The sequence below is a fragment of the Acartia tonsa genome, chromosome 11 (genome assembly GCF_053477335.1).
Source record: "Acartia tonsa isolate MP-2025a chromosome 11, ASM5347733v1, whole genome shotgun sequence".
Classification (NCBI taxonomy): domain Eukaryota; kingdom Metazoa; phylum Arthropoda; class Copepoda; order Calanoida; family Acartiidae; genus Acartia; species Acartia tonsa.
This window is the reverse complement of record NC_137270.1, coordinates 34,704,928-34,715,178: the sequence shown is the minus strand read 5'-3', so window position 1 is coordinate 34,715,178 and position 10,251 is coordinate 34,704,928. Positions and strand designations below refer to the sequence as shown.

At 32.3% G+C, this 10,251-nt stretch overlaps 1 protein-coding gene across 2 annotated transcripts in view; it reads right to left on the bottom strand.

Moving 5' to 3' along the window:
- Ubc7 (ubiquitin conjugating enzyme 7) overlaps positions 1–10,251 on the bottom strand; it is a 461,088-nt gene that overhangs the window by 58,654 nt on the left and 392,183 nt on the right. The gene's annotated exons all lie outside the window — the stretch shown is intronic.

The following is a 10,251-nucleotide window of genomic DNA, read 5'->3' as shown; positions in this document are numbered from 1 at the left end:
GTGTTTAAATTTTGAATTGAACAAGGCAGGTTAATTATCTATCTAGATGTTTAAACAAAACAGTAAATTTATTGTCAATTAAAAATAGCAAAATCCGTCCATAGATAGAGAAGATATAAAAAAAAGTATGACAACATCCATAAATGCGAAGCTATGAAAAGGTAGAACAAACGAACATAAATACTTGTAGAGTATTAGAACTGAATAAGCAGAATATAAATTTGTATAAGGCGAAACAAAATTGTAAGTAAATTTGTTTCAAAACTACTTACATATGGAATACTGTATAAGGACAAACTTACATTTTTAGGACTTGATAATAGAGATGCTTTGCTTTTAACATTGTCTTTTGTTGTAATAGGAATCATTAATTAAAAAATCAGACAAATTGGATAATTATATTACATATTTTTTTGTCAAAATTGTTAAAACCAACACTTTTTAAATGGACGTCCGGACATTCTAGCAACGATTATATAGTTGTTATGTTTTCTAAATTGTACCTAACTATTAAAGAAATCAACGTCGCTTCTATTATTTATTTCACCTGTCTCTTCCTAATTTGTGATAGACTGGCAAAGACAAACCAATCTTCATCCTTCATGATTATTCCCTTTTTATATCACCTAAATTATATTTGATAATCAAGATATGTCGATAAGTCGGTCTGTTTGTCTGTACCGAAGAATCTCGCTAACCGCTTAACCGATATGGTTTTCCTTCACATGGTAGCTTCTCATATGTCCTGAAAAGTTTTTTAACTTTATATTTTGGGGGAAGGTACCACCTCCTCCATGCCTGGTGTATGTCAAAAAAATATTTGTGCCTTTTTGTTTAAAAATATAACGTAATGTGATGAACCAATGCCCCCCCCCCCCCCTCGCCCAAAGAATTCATGAAACGGCTAACGTCATTCAAGAGAGTAGCCAAAAAACTCATTGTGACTTTAAAGATACAAAAACTTTCTAACAAAAATTGTCCGTTACCAAATTTAGCTATTTTTCTAAATCTGAAGTAAATTTCAAAACACATCCATTTTTTTGTCTATTAATGACATTAACACTTGTTATAAACTAATTGGTAAAAGAATACAAAAAAAAATATATTTTCCCCCCAAAAAAATTAACTTTTGTTTAATTTTCTTACATTTTGTTGTTCGTTTTTCTGATAAGTTTTAGAATTAAAAAATTTTTTTTTTGAAACACCCTGTAGAAATTTAAACATTCCTTTTCCGTATGTATGAATTAGTTTTGAACTATTTATCCTCAACTGTTTAAATTTTCTCCATAGAAATTAAGAATTAGGGAGTATTTGGAATTTTAATTTGACATTTCGAGTTCTTAAATTTAAGCTAGGATTTAGATTTAGGTTATTGAAAAGTTGGATATGGATTGGAGAGTACACTGACTTATAAGCTGTATTCTATTATCTATAATTCAATGTAGAACGATGTCTGTCTGTCCGTCTGAAGCTTAAAATCTCAGTAACCACTGAACCTATTGGGCTCTACTCTACAGGGATTATACCTACTGGTCCTGTGATGGTTTTAAGCTATCTCCTTGGGGTGTGGAACAACCCCCCCCCAAATGAAAAATATCCCCCATAAAAAAAATTTCAAATTAAAACTAAAATTAAAAATGGGGGGTCGACTAAAAAAATATCTCCGCCCCAAACATTTGAAAAAAAAAATTTTCTTTTAAAATCTAAGTTACAAAAAAATAGGTTGATCAAACCTATTGGATCAAAGCCCATAGAGGCTAGGGGCTAGTATCCTATCATATAAAGTAGTAAGCGTTTTTTGTCTGTCTCGAAGGACCTCGCTAACCGCTGAACCGATATTGTTCTCCTTTACAGTGAAGCTTCTTATAGGTCCTGGGAAGGTTTTAAACTATTTTTGGGGAGGGTGTCTTCACCCCCTCCCCCCCAAAAAAAATTGTTTTTTTACTCTTTTAAAATTCAAATTTAGAATGGAATAAGGTCGACTTAAGTGCCCCTAGAGGCTTCTAGGGGGGCGTAGCCGCTAGTGTATTATGAAGTAATAAGTTTTTTTTTGTCTGACTTCTAAACTGATTGAGTTTCCCTTCATGGGGAAGCTTCATTCATTGGATGGTTTAGGCCTTTTTTGATTTTAGATTTAATTCTTGGGATGTTTTTAGGCTATTTTTATGTCCCCTATCTGCCTCTTTAAATACAGAGCCCTCTGGATGCTAGGGGCACAGCCGCTAGGTAAAACAGAACAAATTGGTATACATATATCTTTAAGTATGTTAAAATGTAATTACTTACCTGATGAGTCATTAAAGGTAACATTTTATATATATACTAGCGGCTAGATTAGAAAATTTTAAAGAAGCGGCTTAGATTTTTAAAGAAAAAGTAAAAAAATTGGGAATGTGGAAAATTTTTTTTGGGTGGGGTGCCTTCCCCCCTCATTTGGGGGAGGGTGGTATCCTCCCCCAAAATAATTATAAACCTTCCAGAGAGCTATGAGAAGCAACCCTGTTTAGAAGAACCCAATCGGTTCAGCGGTTAGCGAGAACCTTCGGCACACACACACAGACAAACACACATCCTGTTACTTTATTATAAGGATGTAGATTATCAATGTCAACTTTCCTTAATATAACATAGGTCATGTAGAAATAAGCAGGGAGGGAGGGGACATTAGGCTGTTTATTAAACTAGTACACACAGTTTTATAATAACGTTTTCTTATTTGTTGGCTTAACAACTTTGTGGACCAATACTAATTTTGGTTTTGTTGGTTCATAAATTTGAGTGTCCGAACGTTTCAACCACTAATTGTACTTTACAGAAGGGATAATTTTGTATATAATCAATTTATCGGCCATTTTCTTATCCCTTTAGATCCCTGAGATAACGATCTATTTTATAAATAGAATAGCGGCTTCGCTCTACATCGTTCTACTTTGTATTATAGATAAAGTTGTCAAATACTTTTATTAGAAATAGCAGCTACGCACCTAGAGGCCTCTAGGGGCACTTGAGGAAGGGAGAGTTGAATCCCAAAATGCATTTTTTAATCTTTCGGTACAAACAATCAAAGAGATAAAGAGACAAACAAACAAATATCCTGTTACTTTATTGTAAGGATTAAATATTCAGCAGAAAACGTCTTGACGAAGCCCAATCTGTCCCACTTTTGAGCAAGACGATTCCCTTTTCTCCCATCTCTTTTGAAGAGATTTTCTTCCCCCCCTTCCCTTTTTCTTTTCCCTTTATATGACGTCATATAGGAATCGTCTTGCTTAAAAGTGGACAGATTGTGCTTCGTCAACGTCTTCCATGATTACATAAAAAATTATCCTACTGTTACAAAAGATAATAAGATTTTAATAACTACTGAACTGATTGAGTTCTCTTTTTAGGAAGCTTCACATAGATTCAAGGTTATATATAGGGCTGTTTTAAATTAAGATTCAAGCCTTGGGATGGTTTTATCCCCTTCTTGACCCTTTAATGCTAGAGGCGCAGCCGATAATGTATAAATTAGCTATCAAATTGAATTGTACAATGTACATAGAATATAGTTTATGCTAGCAATTTAAAATTCATTAAAAGCCATAATGTCGCTATATACTATTAATGTACTATTTAAAATAAAACTTCTTACAGTGGCGTCAATTAAATAACGATTTAACTATAATTATACGATTTGAATAATAATTTTAATTAATTTTAATTTTCCTTGTCTTAGTAATAGTTTGTATTACTATTACATGTTTGACTTAAACATTAGGGTGGGTCGATTTTGGACATTTTTTTTCTAAGGCCAAAGCGGAGATCTGCAAATGATTTGTATGAGTATAATACACCTCTAGATGATTTAAAATTTATCCTTAGTCTTAAAACCGCTGACGACCAGACAATCAAATGTAGTACTATTTGTAAATGGGAGTCAATTTTTTTAAAATCATAACTATGGCTTCATGGTGCTCCCAGAAAGGGGTTTAAGGAGTAGAATCAGGAACTTTTGACCGTTTCATAAAATCTCGTTCCTAGCCTGAGAAAATATAAAAAACCTCTACAAATTAGACATTCTCAATAAACCTTTAAACATTGTGTTTTTTAGTGATTTCTAAGGCTAGGAACGAGATATTTGGAAACGGACAAAAGATCCTGTTTCAGCTCCTCAAGCACCATGAATTTTTTTTGAATGTCGTCTTTGCATTTTATTAAGTAATTAAATATATTTTTTAGTGGTCGCGCTCTAAAACTCCATTTTTAAAAGCGAAGCTTTTCTATAATTAGGGTCGGTCCGTCCGTACGTCCGTCCGTCCGTCCGAGATAGATAGCTTTTATTCGTTAATTTAGGCATGTTAGAATTGTCCTATCGATTTCAAACTTTGCATGATGATTCCTGTAGTAGATGGGTACGATTTAGAAAGCGTAGCAACTCTATAATCATTACCAGAATGTCCGTACGTCCATTTTAAACATGTTGATTTTTCTACTTTTTTAACAACAAATTTTCAAGTGTTTTAATTATCCGTTTGATCTGATTTTTGGTATATTGATTCCTGGGACAACAAAGAACAATATTATAAGCGAAGCAACTCTATAATCAAGTCCAAAAATGTAAGTATGTCCATAAACATTAACCTGTTTTTAAGCAGTTTTTCAACAAATTTACCTACAATTTTGATTCGACATTTATACATTTATGTTCCGATTTTTCAGTTCAGATACTATACAAGTGTTAATGTCCGTTTGTCCTACCGTTTCAGTGCTTCGCTTTTATGGATGTTGTCATCCTTGTTTAAAATTCTTTTTCGGTCAGAAATGTTTTTAAGGTTAATTTTATATGTTGCATATTCCCTCTTTGTCTAATTCCGATATGAACCCGCCCTATTAAACATAGAAGTTGTTAATTAGAGCAATATATTTTCCTGTGAGGTAATCTAAAAAGAAAGATTATTTTTTAAAGATATAAGCCAAATAAAAAGAAAAAAAAGTCTTTTTTTTCACCTTAGCTATCTAATATTAATTACAAATTTTTTTAGCCTTACCTTGTTGGGCCCATACATAAAATGTTATAACCCTGAGGATCAACTTAGTATCCAATAAAAATTTAGCTAAAGTAAAACACTAAACACATATACATATATATATATATAATTACCACCCCCCCCCACTCCCAAATTTTTCAATTTATTAAAAAAAATAGAGGGTGTTCTGAACTAGGCATTTTTAGGGAATTTTTTTGTGCAAACCCCCTTCATGTGCAGTGCAGTCTCTTTATATGTAGTTTTAATTTAAAAAGCTAACAAAGAAACCAATTGTTGAGTTAAAGACATATGAGGACATATTCCATGATAAGTGAGAAGAATCATAAGAAAATTTTCAACAACTAAATTAAGTTTTTCATGTCAAAATCAAAACTAATAATACCACTGGGATACTAAAATTGTTAAGTTAATTTCATGACAACCACTCAAAATTTTGAATCTTTAAATAATTCCTTTATTTAATACAATCTGGATAAAGAAGTACTTTAATGTGGATTCATTTGTTTTTAACTTTATAACTTTGTTGGAAATGAATTTATAAAAGAGATTTGCCTTGCTTATTATATATGTTGTACATTATCTTTATATAAAAGTAACTGGTTGTCTATTTGTGAGTAACGAAATATGGTTAAAGTGAAGTATCTTTAAGTCCAAGGAGAGTTTCATACCTATTTTTTTTTTTTTTTGGGGGGGGGGGGGGAACGTACATCCTCCAGAGATAAATAGCACCCAACAAAAACTATTCTCTATATCCCATTTCAAGTGCCCTTTTGGCAAGGATCTAAAGGGATAAGACAATTGCCGATAAATTGATGAAACAAAAATTACCTTCTAGTGATAAAAATTAGTGGTTAATATTATTTGATTCTTTATTTGTCTTTATCATTTACTTACAAAAATTACATTTAAAGTGTAACAATATTAATTTAAAACTCATTCAAAATATTCAAGTCGGATAAAATTTGTTTATGTACACATATATAAAAGAATACTATTTCAAAATTACATTGGTTAAAACAAGATTTTCACATACTGTGACATTCCCTTTCTTCAGTCATATATAAGTCTTTAAAAAGTAATAGAGGAACACATTTAAGATGTGATTGGCAGACTGAGTAAAGAAGGAAGGGGTAGGGACAGTTTTATTAAGAGCAGAATGCTCTAACACTGTTAGGTACAAGGGTCGCCAGAGGATAAATAAAGGATAATTTTTGACTGGTCCCTTACCTTGGTATTGTCCCTATAATTTAAGTCACACATTCTGTGATATACCCTTAGCCCAATCATATAAGTCATCAATAAAGCCTCCAAAAAATATAGTGTATCACATATAAGATGTGGTAGGCAGGCTGAATAAAGATGAGAGGAGAGACAGGTATTCTGAAAGTAGAAAGCTCTGACCCTGTTAGGTTTAAGAGTCACCAGAGGATTAATGGTGGATCATTATCGACTGGTCCCTTACCTAGGTTTACCCTGTAAAGCAAAATAGAGCTGACTAACAAATAGATTAGGAATGAAATTTATCCAGGGTCAAATTGAAATGTTGTTGATTTTTCATATCCTAGTTTATAATTTTTGTTTTTAAGCAAAAATTTCCTTTGAAAGGAAATAAAATCAAGTAGATTTGAATTTAATGGAAGCTTTTTTTTCAGTCTTGACTGAAAGATGAAAAATACAAGCAATATAATTTCAATATTTAAAACAGTGATCAGGTTACTGGTGAGCGTTTTTGGAGCTTCTACTAACAGCCAGCTTGACTCAAAATTATGTTCAATATTTTGTAGAAGGTCTGTGAAGTAGTTGGTAGCAATATTAGTGGTGACAGGACAGTCCAGATAGAAGTGTTTTACAGTTTCTCTGGGTGCGGGTAGATTCCTGTCCAGTCTACAAAGTGTACATTCTGGAGATTCTGGCCTAAAATTAGCAATATTAGCATTAAAATAGTTATAATTGTTTATAGATTTAAACGAGAAATCTCGTATTTTTATTGGAATATAGGACAAAGTCCATACTTTTTGCCATTTACGCTCTCTCTCTAAATCAAATTCCCTGATTTTCGCCCAGTTATACCTATTTAAATAAGACTTACACTTTTCAATCTTCTGATCATCATTAGATAAGAAGTAACGAAAATGTTTTCACTTTACTTTTGGTTTTAAAAATAGGGAACTAATTTTAGTTTGGGGTTTTGAGAGTTTACACCTATATATAGCAATATTGTGCTGAACAAAACCCCTAAGTCTCAAATATTCCATGTAATTGAAATTGACCTTTGATTTGATGTTAAAGTTTCTATAATCTAGACATACAATATCAGTATCAATCAAAATTTACTGAAGCCCAAAGTTGTTAGAAACGAATAAGAAAACGTTATTATAAATGTGTTGGGACTAGTGTAATGAATAGCGCCCCTCTCTCTTTGTTTGTCTTTGGTTGTCTATTGTGGGGGAGGGTATATCTACCCTTCAGAGAGAATTCGCCCCTAGAAAAAAAACAAATATTCTCTATTTCCCCGAAGTGCCCATATAGGCCCGAAGCCGCTAGTACATATATGAAATAATATGATATATGGAAAAGAACAAGGAAAAACAATTCTTTAGTTTAAACAAAGGATTTGGAACAGAAAAAAACATTTGATAAAACTCTTATTTTTGCAAGTTTTTGAAATTATATAATTGATAGCTATCGTCCTATCAGTTTCAAACTTTATTTAAAGATTACTGTAGCAGTAAGGCCTAATTTATAAAGCCTAGCAAAACGTTTTAAAAAATATTCTGCAAAAAATTTATAAACACTTCAAAAAAAGGTTAAGTTAAGTTTTGTAAATGTTAATCCTTGTTTAAATTAAATGAATTAAATCTGCGCAATTTTTTAAAAAGCAAAGCTTATCTATTATCGATTCGGCCGTCCGTCCGTACATCCCTAACGGTTAGCTCTTTTCGTTAGTTTATACATTTTAGAATTGTCTTTTCAATTTCATTTTTTTTAGTTACGATTATCCTATTTATCTGATTTTTGTAATTCTTATTCCTATTACAACAATGTACGATGTTGTAAGCGAAGCAGCTATATAATCAAGTCCTAAAAATATAAATATATGATATATCCTATTGCAGTTTCTTCTATTTAAGCAATTTTGCAACAAATTTACTTACAATTTTGTTAAGACTTATGCATCAATATTCTGCTTATTCAGTTCTGACAAATGTCTAAATGTTCGTTTGTCCTACAGTTTCAGAGCTTCGCTTCTATGGATGTTGTAATCCTTGTTTATGAACAACTTATCCCCTTCAACAAAACTTAAGGAAAAATGCTTGAAAAATTATTCTTTTTCCCCCTTTGTCCTTCCTCATTTTCTAAATATCTTAAAGTTGTGTTTATTGTTAAATTTTCCTCTTAATGTGTTCAGCCCTTTTTCCAATGATTTCAATATGTACATATTCTAATTATTTTCTCCTTAATTTTTGTTTTTAAAAGCGAAGCTTTCCTATAATTAGGGTCGGTCCATCCGTCTATGCGTAAGTGAGAGCTTTTATCGTTAATCTACCCTAGTTAGAATTGTCCACTAGATTTCCATCTTTGTGTGAAGATTCATGTAATAATTAGGTACGATTTAGAAAGCATTGCAACTCTATAATCGAAAAGTACAAACATCCAATTCAAACATGGTGGTTTTCAACATTTTATTGTATGATATATTCATCCTTTTTATCTTTTTTTTTAATCAAGGTATGAAATTTAAGTATGTCCTTTAACAGTAAACTGTATTTATGCAATTTTGTTTTGGATTATTTATATTTATATTCTGCTTATATATTTATGACACTTTGCTTTTATGGAGGTTTTCATCCAAGTTTTCACTAAAAATACAAAATCAACTGTCTGTCTTTCTCTTTGTGTATCTGTACCGTAGGATCTCGCTAAAAGCTAGATTGATATGGTTCTCTGTAATAGTGATGGGTTTGTAAGAATTTGGGGGGATGATACTTCCACTGTCTTATGAGAAATCGCCTCTGGAAAATAAAATACTAAAATGTAAAGAGGAGGTTCGACTCTTATCCCTTTCCCCCCAGTGCACCTAGAGGTCTCTAGAAGCGTAGCTGTTAGTAACACCGAATGCACGCATAGATATTTCAAGTATAAAAGTTGGGCATAGTTTGAATGATATACAAGCAGTATAGATTAGTAAGTTAGTAAATAATAAGACACAAGAATAAAACTAATATCCCCTAGGGGAGGGGGGGGGGGTATCATTGCTCAAACATGACAGCCCTGTGTAGTAGAAGCATTGATCGTGTAAAACGATTAAAAAAGAAAATCTAAATTTTTTTTGTATCTCTCCCTCCACCCCTAATAAAACATGTTCTTTTATTGTTTAAGCATTTTCCTGGTTGACGATAAAAAGAAACTTTTTTATTATAAACAAGGACGATTACGACAAATAGTTGCGATATTTTTCTCGAGACGGGGGTTAATTTCCAGTAAAAAACAGCCTATAACCAGCCAGAAAACCAGTTCCGTGTTAAGTAAGATTTAAACCAACAAACAAAAACCTTACTACTTTTTAAAAATAGGATGTAAGTAAATTAACATAAAAAATCGGCCCCCCCCCCTCAGATTTTTTTCTTTTCTTTTTAAATTAAAGATGGTTGGTAGACCACACCCACTCCTTTCATACATATTATAGCAAGAAACAGACCAACGTATAGACAGACATAGGTTACTTTTAATAAAACTTCGCTGCTAGATTTAAGGAAAACTAAAATTAAAATATCCCCTCTAGTTTTCACCCCCTCCCCTACATCGCACTACTCCTGTCTTTTTTCCCACGAATAAGGAAAAAACAATCTTAAAAAAGGACATAAAAGTTATTTTAACCCACAAATTACCATATTCATCCCCCCCCCCCCCACAATTAATAGTTTACATTTATTAATCAGGGGGTTTTGAAGGCTTAGGGTAGGGAAAAACAGGGAAGGTTCAATTTACCCCCTATCCTTATAATAAAGTAACAGGATATGTGTTTGTCTGTTTGTTTGTACCGAAGGATCTCACTAACCGCTGAACCGATCGGGTTCTCCTTAACAGGGTAGCTTCTCATATGTCCCGGGAAGGTTTATTTCTATTTTGGGTGAGGGTACCACCACCCACCCAAGAGAAATCACAAAAAATCTAACTTTTTAGCCGCTAGTATTAATAAGAGCAATTGATAATTAGGTTT